The 18583-nt window shown below is 38.9% G+C and overlaps 2 long non-coding RNA genes across 2 annotated transcripts; one reads left to right on the top strand and one right to left on the bottom strand.

The window, feature by feature from the left end:
• Positions 1–5937: 5937 nt before the first annotated feature.
• LOC136788936 (uncharacterized) lies at positions 5938–18178 on the bottom strand. Its single transcript, XR_010827565.1, has 3 exons — positions 15784–18178; positions 12210–12356; positions 5938–12117 (listed from the first exon to the last, which is right to left on the bottom strand). It is a non-coding gene; the product is annotated as an uncharacterized lncRNA (long non-coding RNA).
• LOC125184789 (uncharacterized) lies at positions 10058–14074 on the top strand. Its single transcript, XR_007169202.2, has 3 exons — positions 10058–10173; positions 12328–12463; positions 13941–14074. It is a non-coding gene; the product is annotated as an uncharacterized lncRNA (long non-coding RNA).
• Positions 18179–18583: the final 405 nt, after the last annotated feature.

The following is an 18583-nucleotide window of genomic DNA, read 5'->3' as shown; positions in this document are numbered from 1 at the left end:
ACAGACATATGAAAATAGTGTGGCTGGCATTTCTTAGGCCTACTGTTGTAGGCTCAGAGGAGTGGCTGATACCCCAGAGGGCTGTGCTGCCATTCAGAGGGACATCGAAAGGCTGAAGGGCTGGACCAAGTGGAACCTTATGAAGTTCAACAAGGGCGAGTGCAGAGTCTTGCACCTGGGGAGGAATAACCCCAAGCGCCAGTACAAGCTTGGGGGCTGACCTGCTGGAGAGCAGCTCTGCAGAGAGACCTGGGAGTCCTGGTGGGCAGCAGGCTGACCATGAGCCAGCGATGTGCCCTTGAGGCCAAGGAGGCCAAAGGGATCCTGGGCTGCATTTGGAAGAGTGGTGCCAGCAGGTCAAGGGAGGTGATCCTCCCCCTCTACTCAGCCCTGGTGAGGCCACACCTGGAGTGCTGTGTCCAGTTCTGGGCTCCCCGGCACAAGAGGGACATGGAGCTACTGGAGTGAGTCCAGAGGAGGGGTACGAAGATGATGAGAGGACTGGAGCACCTGTCGTACAAGGACAGTCTGAGAGAGCTGGGCCTATTTAGCCTGGAAAAGAGAAGACTGAGGGGAGACCTCATTAATGTGTATAAATATCTGAGTGGAGGGTGTTGAGAGGATGGAGCCAGTCTCTTTTCAGTTGTGCCCAGCGACAGGATGAGAGGCAACGTGCACAAACTGAAGCACAGGAGGTTCTGGCTGAGTATGAGAGGGCACTTCTGTGCTGTGAGGGTGACAGAGCACTGGCACAGGTTGCCCAGGGAGGCTGTGGAGTCTCCTTCCCTGGAGATATTCAGAACATTCCTGTATGCCTTTCTGCACAACACGCCCTAGGTGATCCTTCTCAGCAAGGGGGTTGGACTAGATGATCTTCAGAGGTCCCTTCCAAGCTCGTCCATTCTGTGACTCTGTGTGACTCTGTGATTCTGTTATACTATTTAATGTTTTTTGTGTGGTGCTGAGAATTTTTATTTCTGCCCTCTTCATATTATTTCATGTTCAATAAAGAAAATAAAGTCATACTATGCTGAGAGAGACTTTTTACCTTAATTATTTGACTGAGCATTAAATATAAACTTTTTATCTTAAGGTGAAGTAAATATTTCCTCAATGTCTACCTCAGGGTTTCAAGACCCAGAAGGCAAAAGGCAGGGACTGGAAAGATGATGAACAGACCAGTGTAGGAGAGGGTCAGGTTTGAGACCAACTAGGTAACCTAAAGTTGCACAAGTCCTTGGGACTTGATGAGATGCATCCACAGGTCCTGTGGGAACTGGCAGATGAGTTGCTAAGCCATCATATTTGAGAAGTTGTGGCAGTTTGGTGATGTTCCCACTGACTGGAAGAGGGGAAACATAACTCCCATTTTTAAAAGGGGAAGAAAGGAAGACCTGGGGATCTACAGGCCAGTCTGTTTCACCTCAGTGCCTGCCAAAATCATGGAGCAGATCATCCTTGAAACTGTGCTAAGGCACATTAAAATAAATGAGGTGACTGGTGACAGCCAACATAGCTTCACTAAGGGCAGATCATGCCTGACAAATCTAGTGGTCTTCTATGACAGGGCTACAGCATTGTTGGATAGGGGAAGAGCAACTAACAAATGATATCCATGTTTCTAAATTGGAGGGACATGGGTTTGACAGATGGACCACTTAGAAGGTAAGAAATTAGCTGGATGGTCTCACTCAAAGAGTTGTGATCAACAGCTCAATATCTAAGTGGAGACCAGTGAAGAGTGGTGTTCATCAGAGGTCAGTATTGGGACAGACCCTGTTAACATTTTTATTGGCAACATGGACAGTGGGATTGAGTGCACCATTAGTAACTTTGCCAATGACACCAAGCTGTGTGGTGTGGTTGACACACTGGAGGGAAGGGATATCATCCAGAGGGACCGGGGCAGGCTTGAGAGGCGGGCCTGTGCGAACCTCATGAGGTTCAACAAGGAAAATTGCAAGGTCCTGCATCTGGGTCAGGGCAATCCTAAGGCAAAAATACAGGCTGAGCAGAGAACAGATTGAAAGCAGCCCTGAGGAGAAGGACCTGGGGGTGTTGGTTGATGTGAAGCTCAACTGGCAATGTGTGCTTGCAGCTCAGAAAGCCAACCGTATCCTGGGCTGCATCAAAAGCAGCATGGCCAGCAGGGCAAGGGAGGTGATTCTCCCCCTCTGCTCTGCTCTGCTCTCATGACACCTCACCTGGAGAACTGTATTCAGCTCTGGGGCCCCCAGCACAGGAACGGTGTGGAAATATTAAAACAAGTTCAGAGGAGGGTCATGAGGAAGATCAAAGGGCTGAAACACCTCTCCTATGAAGACAGGCTGAGGGAGTTGAGGTTGTTCAGTCTGGAGAAGAGAAAGCTCCAGGGAGATCTTACAGCGGCCTTTCAGTACCTAAAGGGGGCCTACAGGAAAGCTGGGGAGGGACTCTTTGTCAGGGAGTGTAAAGCGTAATCATAGGACAAGGCATAATGGCTTTAAACTAAAAGAGGGTAGATATAGATTAGATATTAGGTAGAAATTCTTTACTCAGAGGATGGTGAAGCACTGGCACAGGTTGCCCAGAGAAGCTCTGGATGCCCCATCCCTGGAGGTGTTCAAGGCCAGGCTGGATGGGACTTTGGGCAACCTGGTCTGGTGGGAGGTGTCTCAATGGCCATAGCAAGGTGTGTGTGTGTGTCAGCACTAGATGATCTTTAAGGTCCCTTCCAACAAACTATTCTTTGATTTTTTGATTCTATGATTCTCTGTTCTGAATGTGGATTTAGAGGGTGGGAAGCCCCCCAGATTGTGCTCTGTGTTCTATATTCTGCATTATTCTAGATACAATTATCTGTAATGTATTTACATTGCAGCCAGGGGACTTTCCTGCTTTTAGAAATATAGTTTAGATTTATTTTTAACTGGAGATCCATATTTCTTTCTGATGTAACTCTATTGACTTCAGTAGACTTAGACCAGAGAGGAATGTGGCCTATTATTTTTAATTGTTTCAGTTTAATTTTTAATGGAAGGTTACTCTAGTGTATCCATGAGTTGATTACTATTACAATACATCATCTTACCATACTTTTAAGCTCACCTAAAAGTGCATTTAGAAATCTTTTAATTTATCCAGTTTCACCCTAAAATATCACTATATCTGAGAATATAGGAAAACTCTTAGTAAGAAAAAGTACCCTTGACACACCTCTGTCTGTTACCTTCTGAATTCCTGAGGGAATTAGTGGGTAAAAGTATATGAATTATTTGGTATGTGAATTATATGAGTAGCACATGGATTAATATGAATTAATTGAAATTATCCTTGACATAGCTACTAATTCAATAGTTAAAAGCAATGACAGAGTGAAAGAATGCAGCAGTCAATAACATTCTGGTTTATGGATGCTGGGACTTTCTAATTGAAAGATCATTGTCCATAATTAAGAATTTCCTTCATTATTACAGATTTTTATTAGTAATATTATTACTGTAATACGCCAGTCCCCAGAGCTTCACACTTAAATTCTGTATGTAGTTATCACTGTTGAATTGCATAGTGCATTCCCACTGTGAATAAAAATATTTCTGACAACGTATTAAATTTAAATAAGCTATTTTCTCTGCTATGTAACAGTGAAAGCATTTAAAGACAACCACAAGTGGATTCCTATAAATCATTCTTTGCTGTGCTGTAGTATTTTATCTGCCATATTCTCTACCACTGAGCAGACTCTGGAGTTCACAAGACAATTTTAATTAGGTCATTGATAGTGATGTTAGTTAACTGGTCATCATTTAAACTTTTCTAATAATTGAAAATCTTTGGAATATATTAAAATTTAACCTTGGAAATGTGTCTTAATTATTTAGTATGGGATTATTAGTATGGAATAGCTCTTCCAAGATATCTGAATAAGAACAAATCCAGAAGTTAGGAGTTTGTGAGAAAAAAGAAGTTTAAAGCATTCTGAAACAGTCATATTAGAGAAAGCAAAAACAAACAAACAAATAAAAAACAACCACAAAAGAAACCTCTGAAGTAATTAGGAATGTAAATTTATTTAAAAAAAAAGTAAAAATGAGTCTAATGCTTATCGATATCAATACGTATTAACACGTTAGTTGTGAACGAAACACATAAGTTAGCTGCTTCAGCTTATGTAACATACATGCTAGTGTGTATATGAACACATATTCTGAAAGTTTTATATTTATAGTATAGACTGTAGTGGTGATTCCCATCACTTAAAAGATCTACTTTTCTGCATTCTCCCTGGCTGTGAGTTGTGTTTTTTTGTTTTGTTTTGTTTTGTCTTTTAAAGTATATGGTATCCAAGTCAGGAATCAAGCATATTGTGTTTGTAGAACAAATATGGTAAGAGTGAAGAATGATACTTAGTTAAGTACAGCAGTACTGTAATATGACAAAACAACTTGGGTGAAATCCTGGTTGTAGTCTAAAAAGCAACATATTTTTGTGATTATTTCCACTCCCCAATCAAATAAGAAGCAATTTGAGAACACATTTCTGTTCCCATGTGTAAAACCTTAATCTTACTAAATCTGCAGAGCAATTGGTTTTGCCAAATACGCTTTAAATCAAAAAGCTACCGAATTATTTACAAAATGAAATCTTCTTTAAATCTTCATAGACAATCAATTTTGGTGGCACTGCTATCTCCATTTACCTGTTCTTCCTAGCTAATATGCTGTTTGTTTATTTGTTTACTTTTAACCTGGTACCTTGATGGCTTTAGTTTCAAGATGGCTGTACTGTTATTTTATGACAGAAAGGATTAAGATAAAGATTTGGCTTCTCCATACATTCCTGTATGCTGTGTTAAAAAAAAATAAAATCTAAACACTATAGACATCATTAAATCAGTATTCTTGCTTAGTTTTCTAGGACTGTTCACCTCACATGTATATATGGTACAGTATGTGTATACGTCTTTGCAGTATCAACTCCTTCATCACTGTTATTCAAACAGGTCTTTTTAGACATATTCTTTCTTAGCATAACCTCAAACCACAGCTGGAATCAAGTCTTTCGTAGGGAAAATGTATCATATAGCCAAACTTTCATGAAAGAATAATCCTACAGGAAATTTATTTTCTGCAATGACTTCTGCACCCGTTGTTCAAACTGAGTATACCCAGCAGGGCTTTTTACTATGCACAATAATTTTACTATCCTCCCTGTTGTAGATCCACTGCTAGCAGTCAGAATTCCAGGAAGACAACAGCTGGAAGTTCTTGAAAATGAGTTTTATAGATTCCCATGTTCTTGATGGAAAACCTCTAGAGTGATCATCCGGTCTGTTCTATCTATATACAAAAATATTAGGAAAAACTACTTTACAGTGAAGGTGGTCCAACACTGGAACAGGCTTCATAGAGGGGTACTTGATGCCCTTTGCCTGTCAGTGTTCAAGAGGCATTTGGATAATGCCCTCAATAACATGCCGTAACTTTTGGTTGGCCCTGAAGTGGTCAGGCAGTTGGATTAGGTGATTTTTCCAGGTCCCTTCCCTTCCCTTCCCTTCCCTTCCCTTCCCTTCCCTTCCCTTCCCTTCCCTTCCCTTCCCTTCCCTTCCCTTCCCCCTTCCCTTCCCTTCCCTTCCCTTCCCTTCCCTTCCCTTCCCTTCCCTTCCCTTCCCTTTCCCTTCCCTTCCCTTCCCTTCCCTTCCCTTCCCTTCCCTTCCCTTCCCTTCCCTTCCCTTCCCTTCCCTTCCCTTCCCTTCCCTTCCCTTCCCTTCCCTTCCCTTCCCTTCCCTTCCCTTCCCTTCCCTTCCCTTCCCTTCCCTTCCCTTCCCTTCCCTTCCCTTCCCTTCCCTTCCCTTCCCTTCCCTTCCCTTCCCTTCCCTTCCCTTCCCTTCCCTTCCCTTCCCTTCCCTTCCCTTCCCTTCATTGTAGGATATTTGTTGCAAGTATGATCTTACAAATTTTGTTATTTTAAGAGTGTGTTGAACAATGTCTTATTTGCTCTGAGTCTGCTTCTTACTGCATTTATTGTTCTGAATGGTTCATTAATTTGATTTATTCCTTTTTACTCTCCAGCATTTGTCTTCTTAACTTCCAGATTTCCTTATGTAGCAGGAATAGAATTTGAACTTGGTCCAGATGCAGAACAGGGGCACAGACTTATAGGAGGCTCAGTAAAAAATCAAAGACCATATATATTTTTTTTATTTATAGTTTCTGAAAAATATTCATGCTCATGAAGCTTTATTTCCATAAAATACAGGTGGCTTAATTGCTGAATTGTGAGAGTATACTGGATTATAATTCTATTCTTTCCCCCTTTATGTCACCAGTTTTCAAATTTGTTAATTTCCTGATATTCCTATGTGTTTTTAGTTTGATAAATATTCCTGCCATCCTGTAGAAAATTAGAAAACACAGATATCAAGTCTGTTTTTTAAACTATCTTACTCATCTTCTAGTAGAGTTCACATATGCAAATACTATTTTTGCATATTCAGATTAAGCATAGCTATTTGTAGCCACAATTCTTCAGTCCTATTTGCATGCAAAATGTACATGTTCAATCTGGAAGTTATTTAAGAAGGTAGCTTCAAGCAATTTTGGCTTACTTTTCCAATGAATAAAATATTTATAATAAATCAGGAGGAAAAGGATAGTTTTAATAAAAATGCTTTTGCAATCTTACAATTCAAAATCATTTTGAAATAGTCATTTAAGTGTGTACATTTATAGAACTAACATATATGAGAGTGATTCTGATTTCTCTTAGAGAATTGTCTGCTATTATCATCTTTCAATCTGATTATTGGGAACGTGAATGATAAAAATAAAGCTATAAAATATACCAAATACCAGAAGTTAGTCTATGGGAACTTTACTAGAGTAAAGCTGAGAAAAGGAAGGAAAGATCTGTGGCAGCTTCTGAGTACTTGACCCTGTAAGTCCACAGAGTTGTGGCTTTATGAATATGGTAATAAGTTTAGGTACAGATATTCAGATAAAAACTGGTTCAGATACACCTGTTCAGATATGTTCTACTATATTCAGACACAAGCTCATTAACATTATTCCCTGTTAATTTTTCTGGGGGGATCACACCTGCAGGTGTGTGGAGATGGGTTTCTGAAGGGACGTGAAAAAGGAGGAAGTAAAAAATATTTTTTAAGAGGTCAAGTTGTTTAGAAATTCCAGTCCCCCTGTGAGGAAGTGGGTTTAACATACCTATGCCTTGGATTTACCATATAAGGCTTTTAGGGGACAAAAGCTTTTTCTGATCCATTCCCCTCTTTACCTTCACAAAGAGTCTGTGACAAAATTGCTTTTGCAGGGTGCAGATCTACTGATATATTTTGACAGTGTCACTATCTCCTTTTCTTTCTTTGCATCTCATAAGCATCAATACTAACATCTTTTTACAAAAGTTGGAATTTATAATAATGTCAACACTGAAAAGTAGGCTTTAAAGGGAGCTAAGATCATATTGGAAGATGACACCATTTAGTTTTGGTATACTTGAGTTTAGAGAGGAATATGTAGATTTTAAGTCCCGATTTACTTGGTCAGGTTTGAAAACCCCCACCCAAGATTTTCTTCTTTACAGCCACAAATATAAATATGGTCCTTCAGGTTTTTTTGTCTTAAGTTCTTCCCCAGTGATGCTTGAACAAAGCTGTTTCTTTCAGAAGACCATTTAATTATGAGAAGGGAAGGGTTCTGATTTTAAGAATTCTTTAGATGATTATAATACTAACTTAAAATTATTCTCCTTAAGAGACTTTTGCCATCTATTCATGGCCTGTACACAGTGAAATATATTCTTATTTTCATAACAATAAACTGCACTTCTCTTCCCATTTTGAAATACAGAAGAAAAAGCTAAAAAATTGAATTTATTTACAGGCAGGTTAAGACAGTAAAATCCTTTTAACAGTCTAGAAAGCAGTTCTCCTTTAGCCAAGGACATACAAAATGCTCAAGAAGTGAGGCATTATTCTTTGTCTTTGACAGTTTTTTGCACTTAAATGAACAGTTTATGTCACATTCTAATGCTGGCTATCTTGCATTGTGTTTATTTTTCCCTACACCTAAAAGACTGCGAATAAAGTGATGTATTCTGTTTGTATCACTCAACTCACCTTGCAGACCTGCAATTGTGACTCTTATTTAGAATTTGTATTGCTTCACAGACAGGAAATTCTGAATGTGTTTTTTCAAACCAGTTGTACTGAGGGACAGAGAAATAACTTTATAGTAGATGCAGTATCAAATATGTTTTAATCTCTTCCAGAATAGGCTAGGAGAGTCTACCTGACATTCTGGGCTAAGCAGCTATATTTCTGATCCAAAGGATGGTGTGGAAAGTGAATAAAGTTGGAACCACTTTTATAGATCTAAATTACATTAGACAGAAAAAGGTTCACCTGCTCCTGTGGATGGTGCTGAAAAGTACAAAAAAGTCCATGTCAAACCATTCACATCAGTTAAAATCTTTTATTTGGAATTTTGCCAAAGTAATTTATAACCCTATGTCCTAAAAGGTTTCAGAAATTCTGTTGGGAGTAGATGGCTTTGTTGTGAGAAGATATTTAGGAAATCGGGTCAAAGCCACAGAACAAAACCTAGAAACACTATTACTATTTCACAATAGAGAGCTCAAGATAATGCAACAATTATCTGATTTCTAATGAAAAGTAGATGTCTTAAATGTCAGAAGAGAAACAGAAGTCCTTCATTTTCCTTCTAAGTCTTTCTTTCACTATCCTCCCTTAGGTTCACTGGCCGGGCTTCTTTATCTCCTTACATCTGTGTGAAATGCTTTATTCCCATTTTTCCTCTCTTTGAAAAGACAGCGAAAAAGATGCAGCCCTCTTTCTGCTGGACCTACTCCTAGCATAAGCACCTTCTGATAGGTAATATAAGTGGCCTAATTGATGTCTTTCTTACCTTTCCTTATTGATCCTGTGGCAGTAGACATGTTGGGCACAGGAAATAGTCATCCTATTTGCAGTTTGTCCAAAGCTAATACAGCCCCTAGGTTACTTAAAATGGCTTGTAAGAACAGTGGGCTGCGGCTCTCTAATGGGCTCCCTGATCTGTGAATACAGGTCAAGTCAGGTTATTCTCCCTTTGAATCCCATACTGGTTCCTTCATTATCACCACATCATATTTAAAGTCTTTTTCCTCATGCAGAAGATTCAAAAAATGTTTCTCTTTTTGAGGATGCTTTCTCTCTCCTCTTGTCATACCATTCAAATTCATTGATAATTTTCTTCTATTAGAATAATTTATTACCACGCTCCTTTTGTACAATATCCAGCATGTTCTCAGTCTGTGGATCAACAGGAGTATTTAACACTTGAAAAGCTCCTTGGCACTGCATGCTCATGTACACCCCACATGTTAGAACCGATTTTATGTAGAACTATACTGCATTTACTGCACAGTGTTAGTGGTATTTCTGGAGGAAAAGACAGCAGATGTAGGTTTACTGTTCTTCCTTCAAGCTGGAGATTTGGGGGTCCACGTCATATAACAGCTGTATATGTAACTGGCATATAAGAAATCTCTAGGAAACAAAGTAGTAAGACTAACTTTTAGGCTGAACTCATCTGCATGAGTTTGAAAGCAGAGATCTGGAAATGAAGAATCGTTCATCCTATGAAAACTTGAACCAGTCACTCCATATTCATAGCCTTTGTAATCTGGAAAGATGTTATCTGCTTTTCACTGTATGAAGTTTGCAAATACTATTTCTTAGATTCTGACATAGTTTCAAGTAGTTAGAGACTGGTGTCTGGCTCATCTGTTGTTATCTGAACTACTGCAGTGTTGAGTTCTCATTAAGCAAAAGATAAAATTATAGGAAATTATGAAGGTTGGGTTATTTATCAAATTTCTAGGTTATAATAAAAACCTGGGTTCTAAAGTTTTTATTATATATACAATAGTCACCACAGAATTGGATCAACATTTAAGTTCATTAAGTGATTTGTAGTTAATATAATTATTTTATTCTATTCTTTTATAATGCATATATCTATATTACGTTATTACAACATTTTTTTTTTGAATTTGCCACAGGCTTTTGATGAAAACACAGTTAAAAGAACATCAGAAACTGCAGTGCCTGCTATAGAAGGAAGGATTTGTCATATTTCCCAGAAAATGAAGGAACACCTGTGACAACTCAGAATGGTGAGAGAGGAGGCTTTGCATATGTTCCCTATGGCTCTCAGCAAGAACTGCAACCACTCTGATTCTGACTGAATATGATAAAAGAAACACTAGGGAAAATGGTCCCTCTCCAGATGGAAATGGTAGACCTGGCCACCCAGGATATGGAGGAGATCTTTACAGTCCCTTCCAACCCAAACCATTCTATAATTCTACGTTTCCAACATAAACAGCCTCAAGGCCAATATAGTACATAAAAATTTGCATCTTCTAAAACTGGTAATGTCAAACACTGATTTCTTTATTTTTTTTTTTTTTAGCACAAATATGTTAGTGTTATTTTTTTTCCCATTAATGTTGAAAGGTTTTGTTGTTACAGACATTTATTTGAAATAAACCCTGAACATTTTTTTGCATTCACCAAATATCTGAAAAGAGAAATATATTTTCTTGTTTTTCAGAGATTTTTTTTTTTTGAACTTGAGAAACAAATGTTCAGTTATTTAATAATTAACTATTGGTCATTTTATTAAACTATTTTTTTCATATTCCCACTGATTTATTATTACGGTAAATTTCAATTGATTTTGAAATCCACTACTTGAAAGAAGTAGCTTGTAATAAATTTTTAAAATTTGTTTATGGTATTAAGTTGGAAATTTGTTCATCAATATAAAAATAAATGAGAAATCTGATGGTTTCCAACATAAACATAGCTAATATAATTATAACAATGCTTATCTAGGTTATAGTAATGATTGCAGGAGGATGCTGAGACCACTGGCATAAATTGACATAGGAATGGAAACCATTTCATCAAGTATTTTTCTTTGTGACTAATAATGTGAAAGAGAAGTATTTCCACAGTTTTAATCAGGTATTTACTCTGATATGTTAGGATTTTAGTATGATAAAATATCTATAGCCATACCTTCTCTCCATAAACCAGCACATACAAAAATACAATAATCTCATAAATATTAAATAATACTAAGAGTTCTTGGACAGTGGTTTTAGTTACATTTAACTTACAGAACATACTCAAAGTAGCCTCAAAAAGCTCTTGCTGCCTTTCCAATACTGAAATGGGGTATTTTTCATAACTACAAACAACATTTGTTTTCTAGGAGCTGGATTCATGAAAGACCAGGATTAAGCGGGCTCAGGGTATTGCCATACTCAGATCTTCAAGTTAGGTATTTGCCAAGGGTACTGAAATTCAAAGGAGGGCTGAGATTCCCTCTATCTAGAAGAGAGATTAGATCCAGAAGGATGTGATACACTACAGTCATACAGTCATACATACATAAACTTAGTATTTGCCGCTTTTCCCCTTCTTGCACATACTCCCAGCTAAAGCACGTATCTTAAACATTGAATTTCTGTGAAAGAGGAACATAGAAATTCCATCTACTGGACTTGATAATGTATTTAAATACAGATATTAATATCTTTCTTTCATTTGACAATAAAGTGTTGCTACAACCTCATGTGCCTCCATAATCACTTAGTGGTTAGGGCATTTGGTCTGGACAAGGGAAGCTTTGGTTCCAGAAGTATGTGTTTAAATCCTTTTCCTCTAAGTACTCTGGCCAATAAACTGTAGAAAAAAGAATACTGTGATCAGTGATAAGTACATATAGTAGATATTGCTGTTAGGGGAGTACCAAGGACCTTCAGAGGATCAAAGTCTAATTCATTCTGCGTTACAGTTCCTTCTGGGGAATAAAGGAGGAACATTTGGATAGCTGCAGCCACTGAATTCACACTTTTTGTAGCAGTTACCTCAAGTCTGTTCTGGAAGTGCATGGTCAGTTTGCATGGTCATGTGATGATGCTCCCTGCCATCTGTGTGATTTCCTAATGCCAAGGGGTTCTGCATGGAGCCAGCTATGCTGGCTGTCATCCCTGTGAGGATTCCTGTGCTGAAAGCGGAGTGGAGCACAAGTATCAGGTGCAGTACGGCTGGTGCAGTGGTAGAAAAAAAAGATTAGCAAGAGATAGGATTTGTCCATAGCAGCAGGTTAAATACAAGGGCTGTTGACAACTTTTATTACCGAATCAGGACTTTATCCTTTCATTTGGAAGATTTATTTTCTAGGACTTGACATTTTCTTACTCAGCTTCTTGATTTTAGGTGCACTCTGACTTCTGTTACTGTGCTTTATCTTTCAGGAAGAAACATACAGGAATCGTTGTCGCATCTGAAGATTTAAAAAACAAAACAAAACAAAAGCAACAATTCCCTTCATTATGTTTGAAATAATGCTACCCTGCTTTTGAAATCTACCCACTGCTAATCTCTAAAAAAGTGAGTCATTTCAATACATTTAAAACAATTTTTTGTATTCAATTCATATCTCAATTGCACTGTCTTTCTAAAATAATGCAGTGTTATGCTTATTATGTTTTTCAAAGAGACAGCTCAACAGTATTTACAAGCATTCTTTTGTACAAAAAAAGAATTGTATGGCTGCTATGATCACATTGCTGATCACTGATGATAATGATAATGGAAAGGTTTCTTGACACTGGATTGCTTTGCTGTATTTGATAAAAAGCCTAGATATGAAATGAACTAATCTTTCTAGTGAGTGAAAAAAATAATCAATCAATCAAACAAAATGATAAATCGCACTGTAATTTATATTTTGTTGCTCAGTGTAACATACTGTCTACTCCATTTGAAGGTTTAGACATTTTCTCCTCTTTCGACTGAGGGTACTTGGCTAAGCAATATGTGGAGGAATGCTGTTAGTGGAAATCTTCCAGAAATCTCCTCCTTACCATCATCAAAAAATCCTGAAAAACTTTTAATATTAGCAGGATATGCTACAACAGTTTTTTTTTTCTTTTTTAATCTATAAAAGAAGGTAGTTAATAACTGCATAACACATGTAATTGGCTGTACTTTGACTTAAGTTATGATAATCATAACTAGTTACTGTTCCCCAAATATGGTAATTTGAATTTGATATCATCTTGTGCTTATAAAAGCGCATTTCACTTAAGAAGCTCCAAGTGCTTTGCACGTTGAGCAATATTACTACTAAAATCCTCATAGGAAATTCTGAAGAACTCGTTTTTAGAGATTCAAAATAATAAGAACTCAGGCTGTAAATCACTCTAAAAATCAGGACATTGAAATAATAGGCATTGAATATCAGAATAATAGGTAAGGAAAGTGGAGGGTATAGCAATTTATGCTATTGTTACCATTATACTATATTTCTGTCTTAAACAGAATTAAGTAACTGTACCAGTACAGTTTCGTAATTTAATTGCATCATGATAGCTTTTGTAGTTCAGAATTTAAGTTATTTCTCAGAGGACAAACAAGAATGGGTCTGTGAGTATTAACTCCTAGGTGAGTATAATGCAGATTTATCAGACAATTTTTTAGGTCATGCTATTGTTTTTAATGAAAAAATGAATTGTGTTCATGTGTAATATCTGTGCTCTTTAAGACATTACAAATAATTATTAACTTCTATGTTCATTTAACTCACAAGTCTTTAGAATAATAAAAAGTGGGGTACACCTCTTTAAGATGGAACCAGATAGGGCTATAAATTGCCTGTAACATTAACTTCTTGCAAAAATTTTCTACTTGATAAGATATAAAAGAAAATTAACATATTCTTCCTCCCCTGAAGTCTAATTCAAATTATTTTAGAACTAGTTTAACTTCTGACAGATGAAATGCATACATTAGCTAGCTAGAGCCATCTGCAAGGCAAACACTTTCTTACCTCATATGTTTCTAATTGGAACGTGTTGTCTTTCAGGCACCATCAGATGCCATACTATGACTGGTAATGTATTCTGGAATCATGTACATCCCAAAGGATTTATAATCACCAAGAATTAAGGACAGGCTTTTGTGAGTTTATTATTTTCGCACTTGGATTGCAAGTCTAAACACTATTTCTTGAACAGCAACCTAATTATTCAAGGAGTTAGCATCCCCCAAACAGGGATTATTTTAGGCAGACTAAGATTACACAGGATTCTTTAAAGTATTATTTTTCACTTATTCATTGAGCAGGATCATTAGGTAGATTTTTACGTCAATATCTAATATCCTTTACTTTATACTAATGTAGTGTGGCTACATGCAGATTTCCCTTCTGCTCAGTTTAAATTCCATTCTCCATCTCAGAAACAGTGGAGTAGATTTCACCATTAACATTTTAATATTCATTTTTTTATGACAGAGTAAAAAGAATTTTATATAATTAATTTTTAATACTTGTATCAATATCAAATGACTTACTATGATCTTTTTATTGATGGCATTTACTCTTTCTGCTTTATCATCTTGACTGAGGATAAAAGATTACATGTGCAATATATTTTAAGTGATTGCCTAATTGTATTTTAATGCCTTACCAGAAATGTAGAAAAATTTCATCTGAAGAAAATGTTTGATGGATAATGAAATATGACTATTCTTAAGTTAAAATGGTATCTAGTAAAGAGTCAGAATATAATTACTTCAGTTTTCTCATCCTAAAACCAAGCTGCAGTCTTAAGCCATCACTAATACTGGGCAGCACTGAGTAGCAACTATCACTGCTATACCAACTCCCATTGCACTGGGTAGCAGCTATCATTGCTATACCAACTCCCATCGATTCTGTTGGAATCTATATCAATACTGAAGGTTATAATAAATAGGTGTATTTAAGGTTTATCAGGCTTACAAAGGTGATCTTTAATTTTTCTGCTTCAGATTTCTTTTAAAAGAAGGCCTTATGTTGAGAATGCCAAATTAAATCACCCAGAATTGGAAATTTGTATATAACACCTTTACCTGTAAAAAGTTAGATTTTAGACTTTAACAAATAATAACAAAAAGGTCAGTTTAAATTATAAATTTTGAATATCTATTTCCGACAGTAAGATGAATTGTAGTGGAATAATATGACGATTTCTTTTGAGTCTTTCCTTATTACTCGTCTGAACTTTACTCTTAGAGAACTGCAGTAGCTACAGATTTCAGTAATTATGTGAAGAAAGATGATCCCTGAAAGTTTGAACTGGTACACAAACAGAGATTGATCATATTGACTCAAGATATGAGCGAGAGAAAAAAAAAAAAGAATACCATGAGTTATTACAGCCAGAGAATTAAGGGTACAGAAAACAACAGAAATGGACCTAAACGTGGGCCAAATTCTTCCAGCATCATATATTCTACCCAGAACTGTTTCATTGATCTGTCCATTTTTGAAGGACGTAGTACTGGTCCTCAACCTTATGTAATAACTTCACAGAATTATTCATGTCTGAGATTCTCCACTACTTTCACCATCGTCATGGCCTGTTGTTGGTCTCTAACCAGTATGTCCCTGCTTCTCTTGCACTGGGAAGCCCAGAACTGGTCAGAGTCCTCTAGGTGTGGCCTCACCAGAGCTGAGCTGAGGAGAAGGATCACCTTCCTTGAGTGGCTGGCAACACCTCTCTTAATGCAGCCCTTAATACCATGAGCCTTCTTGCTGCAAGGGTGCACTGCTGGCTTATGTTCAATGTGGTGTTCACTAGGAGGACACCCAGGTCATTTTCTGCAGAGCTGCTTTCCACCTGCTCAGTCCTCAGAATGTACTGGAGCCAGGGGTTGTTTCTTACCAGGTGCAGGACTTTGCACTTCCCTTAGGTAAGCTTCAAGAGGTTCCTGTTAGTCCATTTTTCTAGTCTGTCCGTCATTCCAGACAGCAGAATGACCCTTTGATACATCAGCCTCCCAGTTTTGTGTCATCATCAAAATTGCTGAGGACATGTGCTGGCTCATTATCCTGATCATCACTGGAGAAGCTGAAAAGGATAGGACCCAGTATTGACACCTGGGGTACACTGATAGTTACTCACCTCTAGGTAAACTTTGTGCCAGTGACCACAACCCCATAAGCCTGGCTGTTCAGCCAGTTTTCAGTCCACCTCATTGTCTATCAATACTGTCTGTCTTATTACTTTTTGCTAAGGGCGTGTCCAAGGAGAGCTTGTTATAATGATCCAAATCTAGCCCAGACCAATCCACAGCATATCTTGCCTCCTTTCTCTCAGTATATGCTGGGCTATGGGGCTGAACACCAGCAGAATACTCTCGCTGTCCTAGCTTCACCTTTTCCTGCAGTCTGCATCTCCCCATGTACAGAACTGGAATTCCCCATAAGGACCTCTGAAACCTTTGTGGGCAATCTTCTCTTCTTGATCAAAGCCAAACCACAGGATATTTCTATTCAGCCTGCTGTGTCTTCCTTGAAGGATACGAGACATAACCATGTAAGTAGGATCTGCTGTTTAAACCAAGAAATGTCTCCTGCTACATCTGCTACCCCTGCCAGTGCATGGTGATGCTGCTGTCATGAAGGCAGAAGTGAAACAGGAGCATCTCCATGTCGTGGTCATAGAATTTTACTTAGGAAACAAAAGCCTTCTCACTCTGAAGGCGAGAGTGCTGCATTTAGGCTCTTTCTATCTTACGTTCATCCTATCCACTGTGCATTAGTGAAAACAGTCCTGTCATCTAACATAACTGGTACATCCTTGCAGGAATATCTTTCCGTTTCCAAAGCAATGCTAATGTGCGTTCTGTTTTTTTGCACACACTGTAGCACCAGGAAAATAGCAAACGTGTAATTTCAGTCTTCTCTCCTTTCCCCCTCTAACCTTTCCCTCTCACAGGGATTAACGTACTAATTTCACATACTAATTTCTAAGTTATGCAGTAGTTGGAGTTGTCAATGGCAAAAGATGCTGAATACAAATTCACAAAAGCAGTGCTATGCAATGAGACCATTACTTGTCATGATAGCTACAATAGTTACTCTTTCTCCCAGAGATTCATGTTACCAGCTCTACTTTTCTCTAAAAATGACAAAATAAAACTAAACTCTGCTTCTTCATCATCCTTTTTGATCCCAGAATCAATAACAGTGGTGTAGTGGGTTTACGTGGCAAGGTTTTGGTAGCAGGGGACCATAGGGATGGCTTCTGAGAGAAGAATCTAGAAGCTGCCCCATGTTAGGTAAGGGCCCCACTGCTGACCAGAGCAAAGCCAATAAGTGATGTTGTCTGCGCTCTGTGAGCGCATATTTAAGACAGGGAAAACAAACAAACAAACAAATGCTGCTCCTCACAGCAGCTGGGAGAGTGAGAGGAGTGAGAAACAGCCTTGCAGGCACCAACGTCAGTGAAGAAGGAGGGGGAAAGGTGCTCCAGGTGCTGGAGCAGATGTCCCCTGCAGCCTGTGGTGAGGACCATGGTGAAGCAGGCTGTCCCCCTGCAGCCCATGGAGTACCACGGTGGAGCAGGGTTCCATGCTGCAGCCTGTGGAGGAGAACATGGTGGAGCAGGTGGACCTGCACTGACGGAGGCTGCGGTCTGTGGAGGACCCCTGCAGGAGAAGATTCCAGGTCGGACCTGTAGCCCGTGGAGAGGAGACCACGCAGGAGCAGGTTACCTGGCCAGAGCTGCTGCCCGTGGGGGATCCAGGTTGGAGCAGTTTCCTCCTGAGGGATGGACCCTGTGGTACGGAGCCATGTGGGAGCAGTTCTTGAAGAGCTGCTGCCTGTGGGAAGCCCACGCCAGGTCAGTTCATCAAGGACTCCATCTTGTGGGAGGGACCCCACAGCACAGGGAATGAGAGTGACCTAGAAGGAGCAGTGGAGAAGAAGCTCTACAGACTGACCATAACCCCCGTTCTCCCATTCCCCTGTGCTGCTCGGGGGGAGGAGGTGGAAGAGGGTGGATGGGGGTAAGGTGCTTTTGGTTTCTTTCCTTTGTTTCTCACTTCTCTAGCTTGTTAGTAACAGGCAATAAATCTTACTGTCTCCCTATGCTGAGTCTGTTTTGCCTGTCATGACAATTGTTGAGTGATCTCCACGTCCTTATCTCAACCCTTGAGCCCTTTGCATCGTATTTTTGTCCCCCTTTCCCTTTGAGGAGGGGGAGTGAGATAGTGGTTGTGGTGGAACTTGGCCACCCACCCGAGTAAAACCACTACACTGTGGTAATACTGTTACTGACATACATAAATATTTCAGGTGTATATGCAGTGTACTGGCAAAGGCTTTCCTTAGATCTCAGCTTTTGTGAGAAGGTACATGGCTGTGAAAGGATCTGTTGTGCTTCACAAGTACTACTTCCTGTGCAGATATCGTGCAGAGATTTTTAAAAAAAGCTGTGGATGACCGGGCCTCTGGCAGAGCTACAAATATACCCACTGCTAGGCAAGAAACACACACTTCTGAGCATGTACACAGTGCCTTTGCCAGTCATAGGCAGATTTATCAGTCTTGTCCTGGATTTATGCTGCTCTCAACAGTTAATCAGTCTGGGCTAAGCACCAGCAATGAATACTCTGCATTACCAGAATGTGTAAAGACCCACACCTTGCCCCAAGATAACTTCTGACAAAACCTGACCA

Source organism: Anser cygnoides, chromosome Z (assembly GCF_040182565.1).
Source record: "Anser cygnoides isolate HZ-2024a breed goose chromosome Z, Taihu_goose_T2T_genome, whole genome shotgun sequence".
NCBI classification, from domain to species: Eukaryota; Metazoa; Chordata; class Aves; order Anseriformes; family Anatidae; genus Anser; species Anser cygnoides.
The sequence above is the reverse complement of the archived record's forward strand: the minus strand, read 5'-3'. Positions and strand labels throughout refer to the sequence as shown.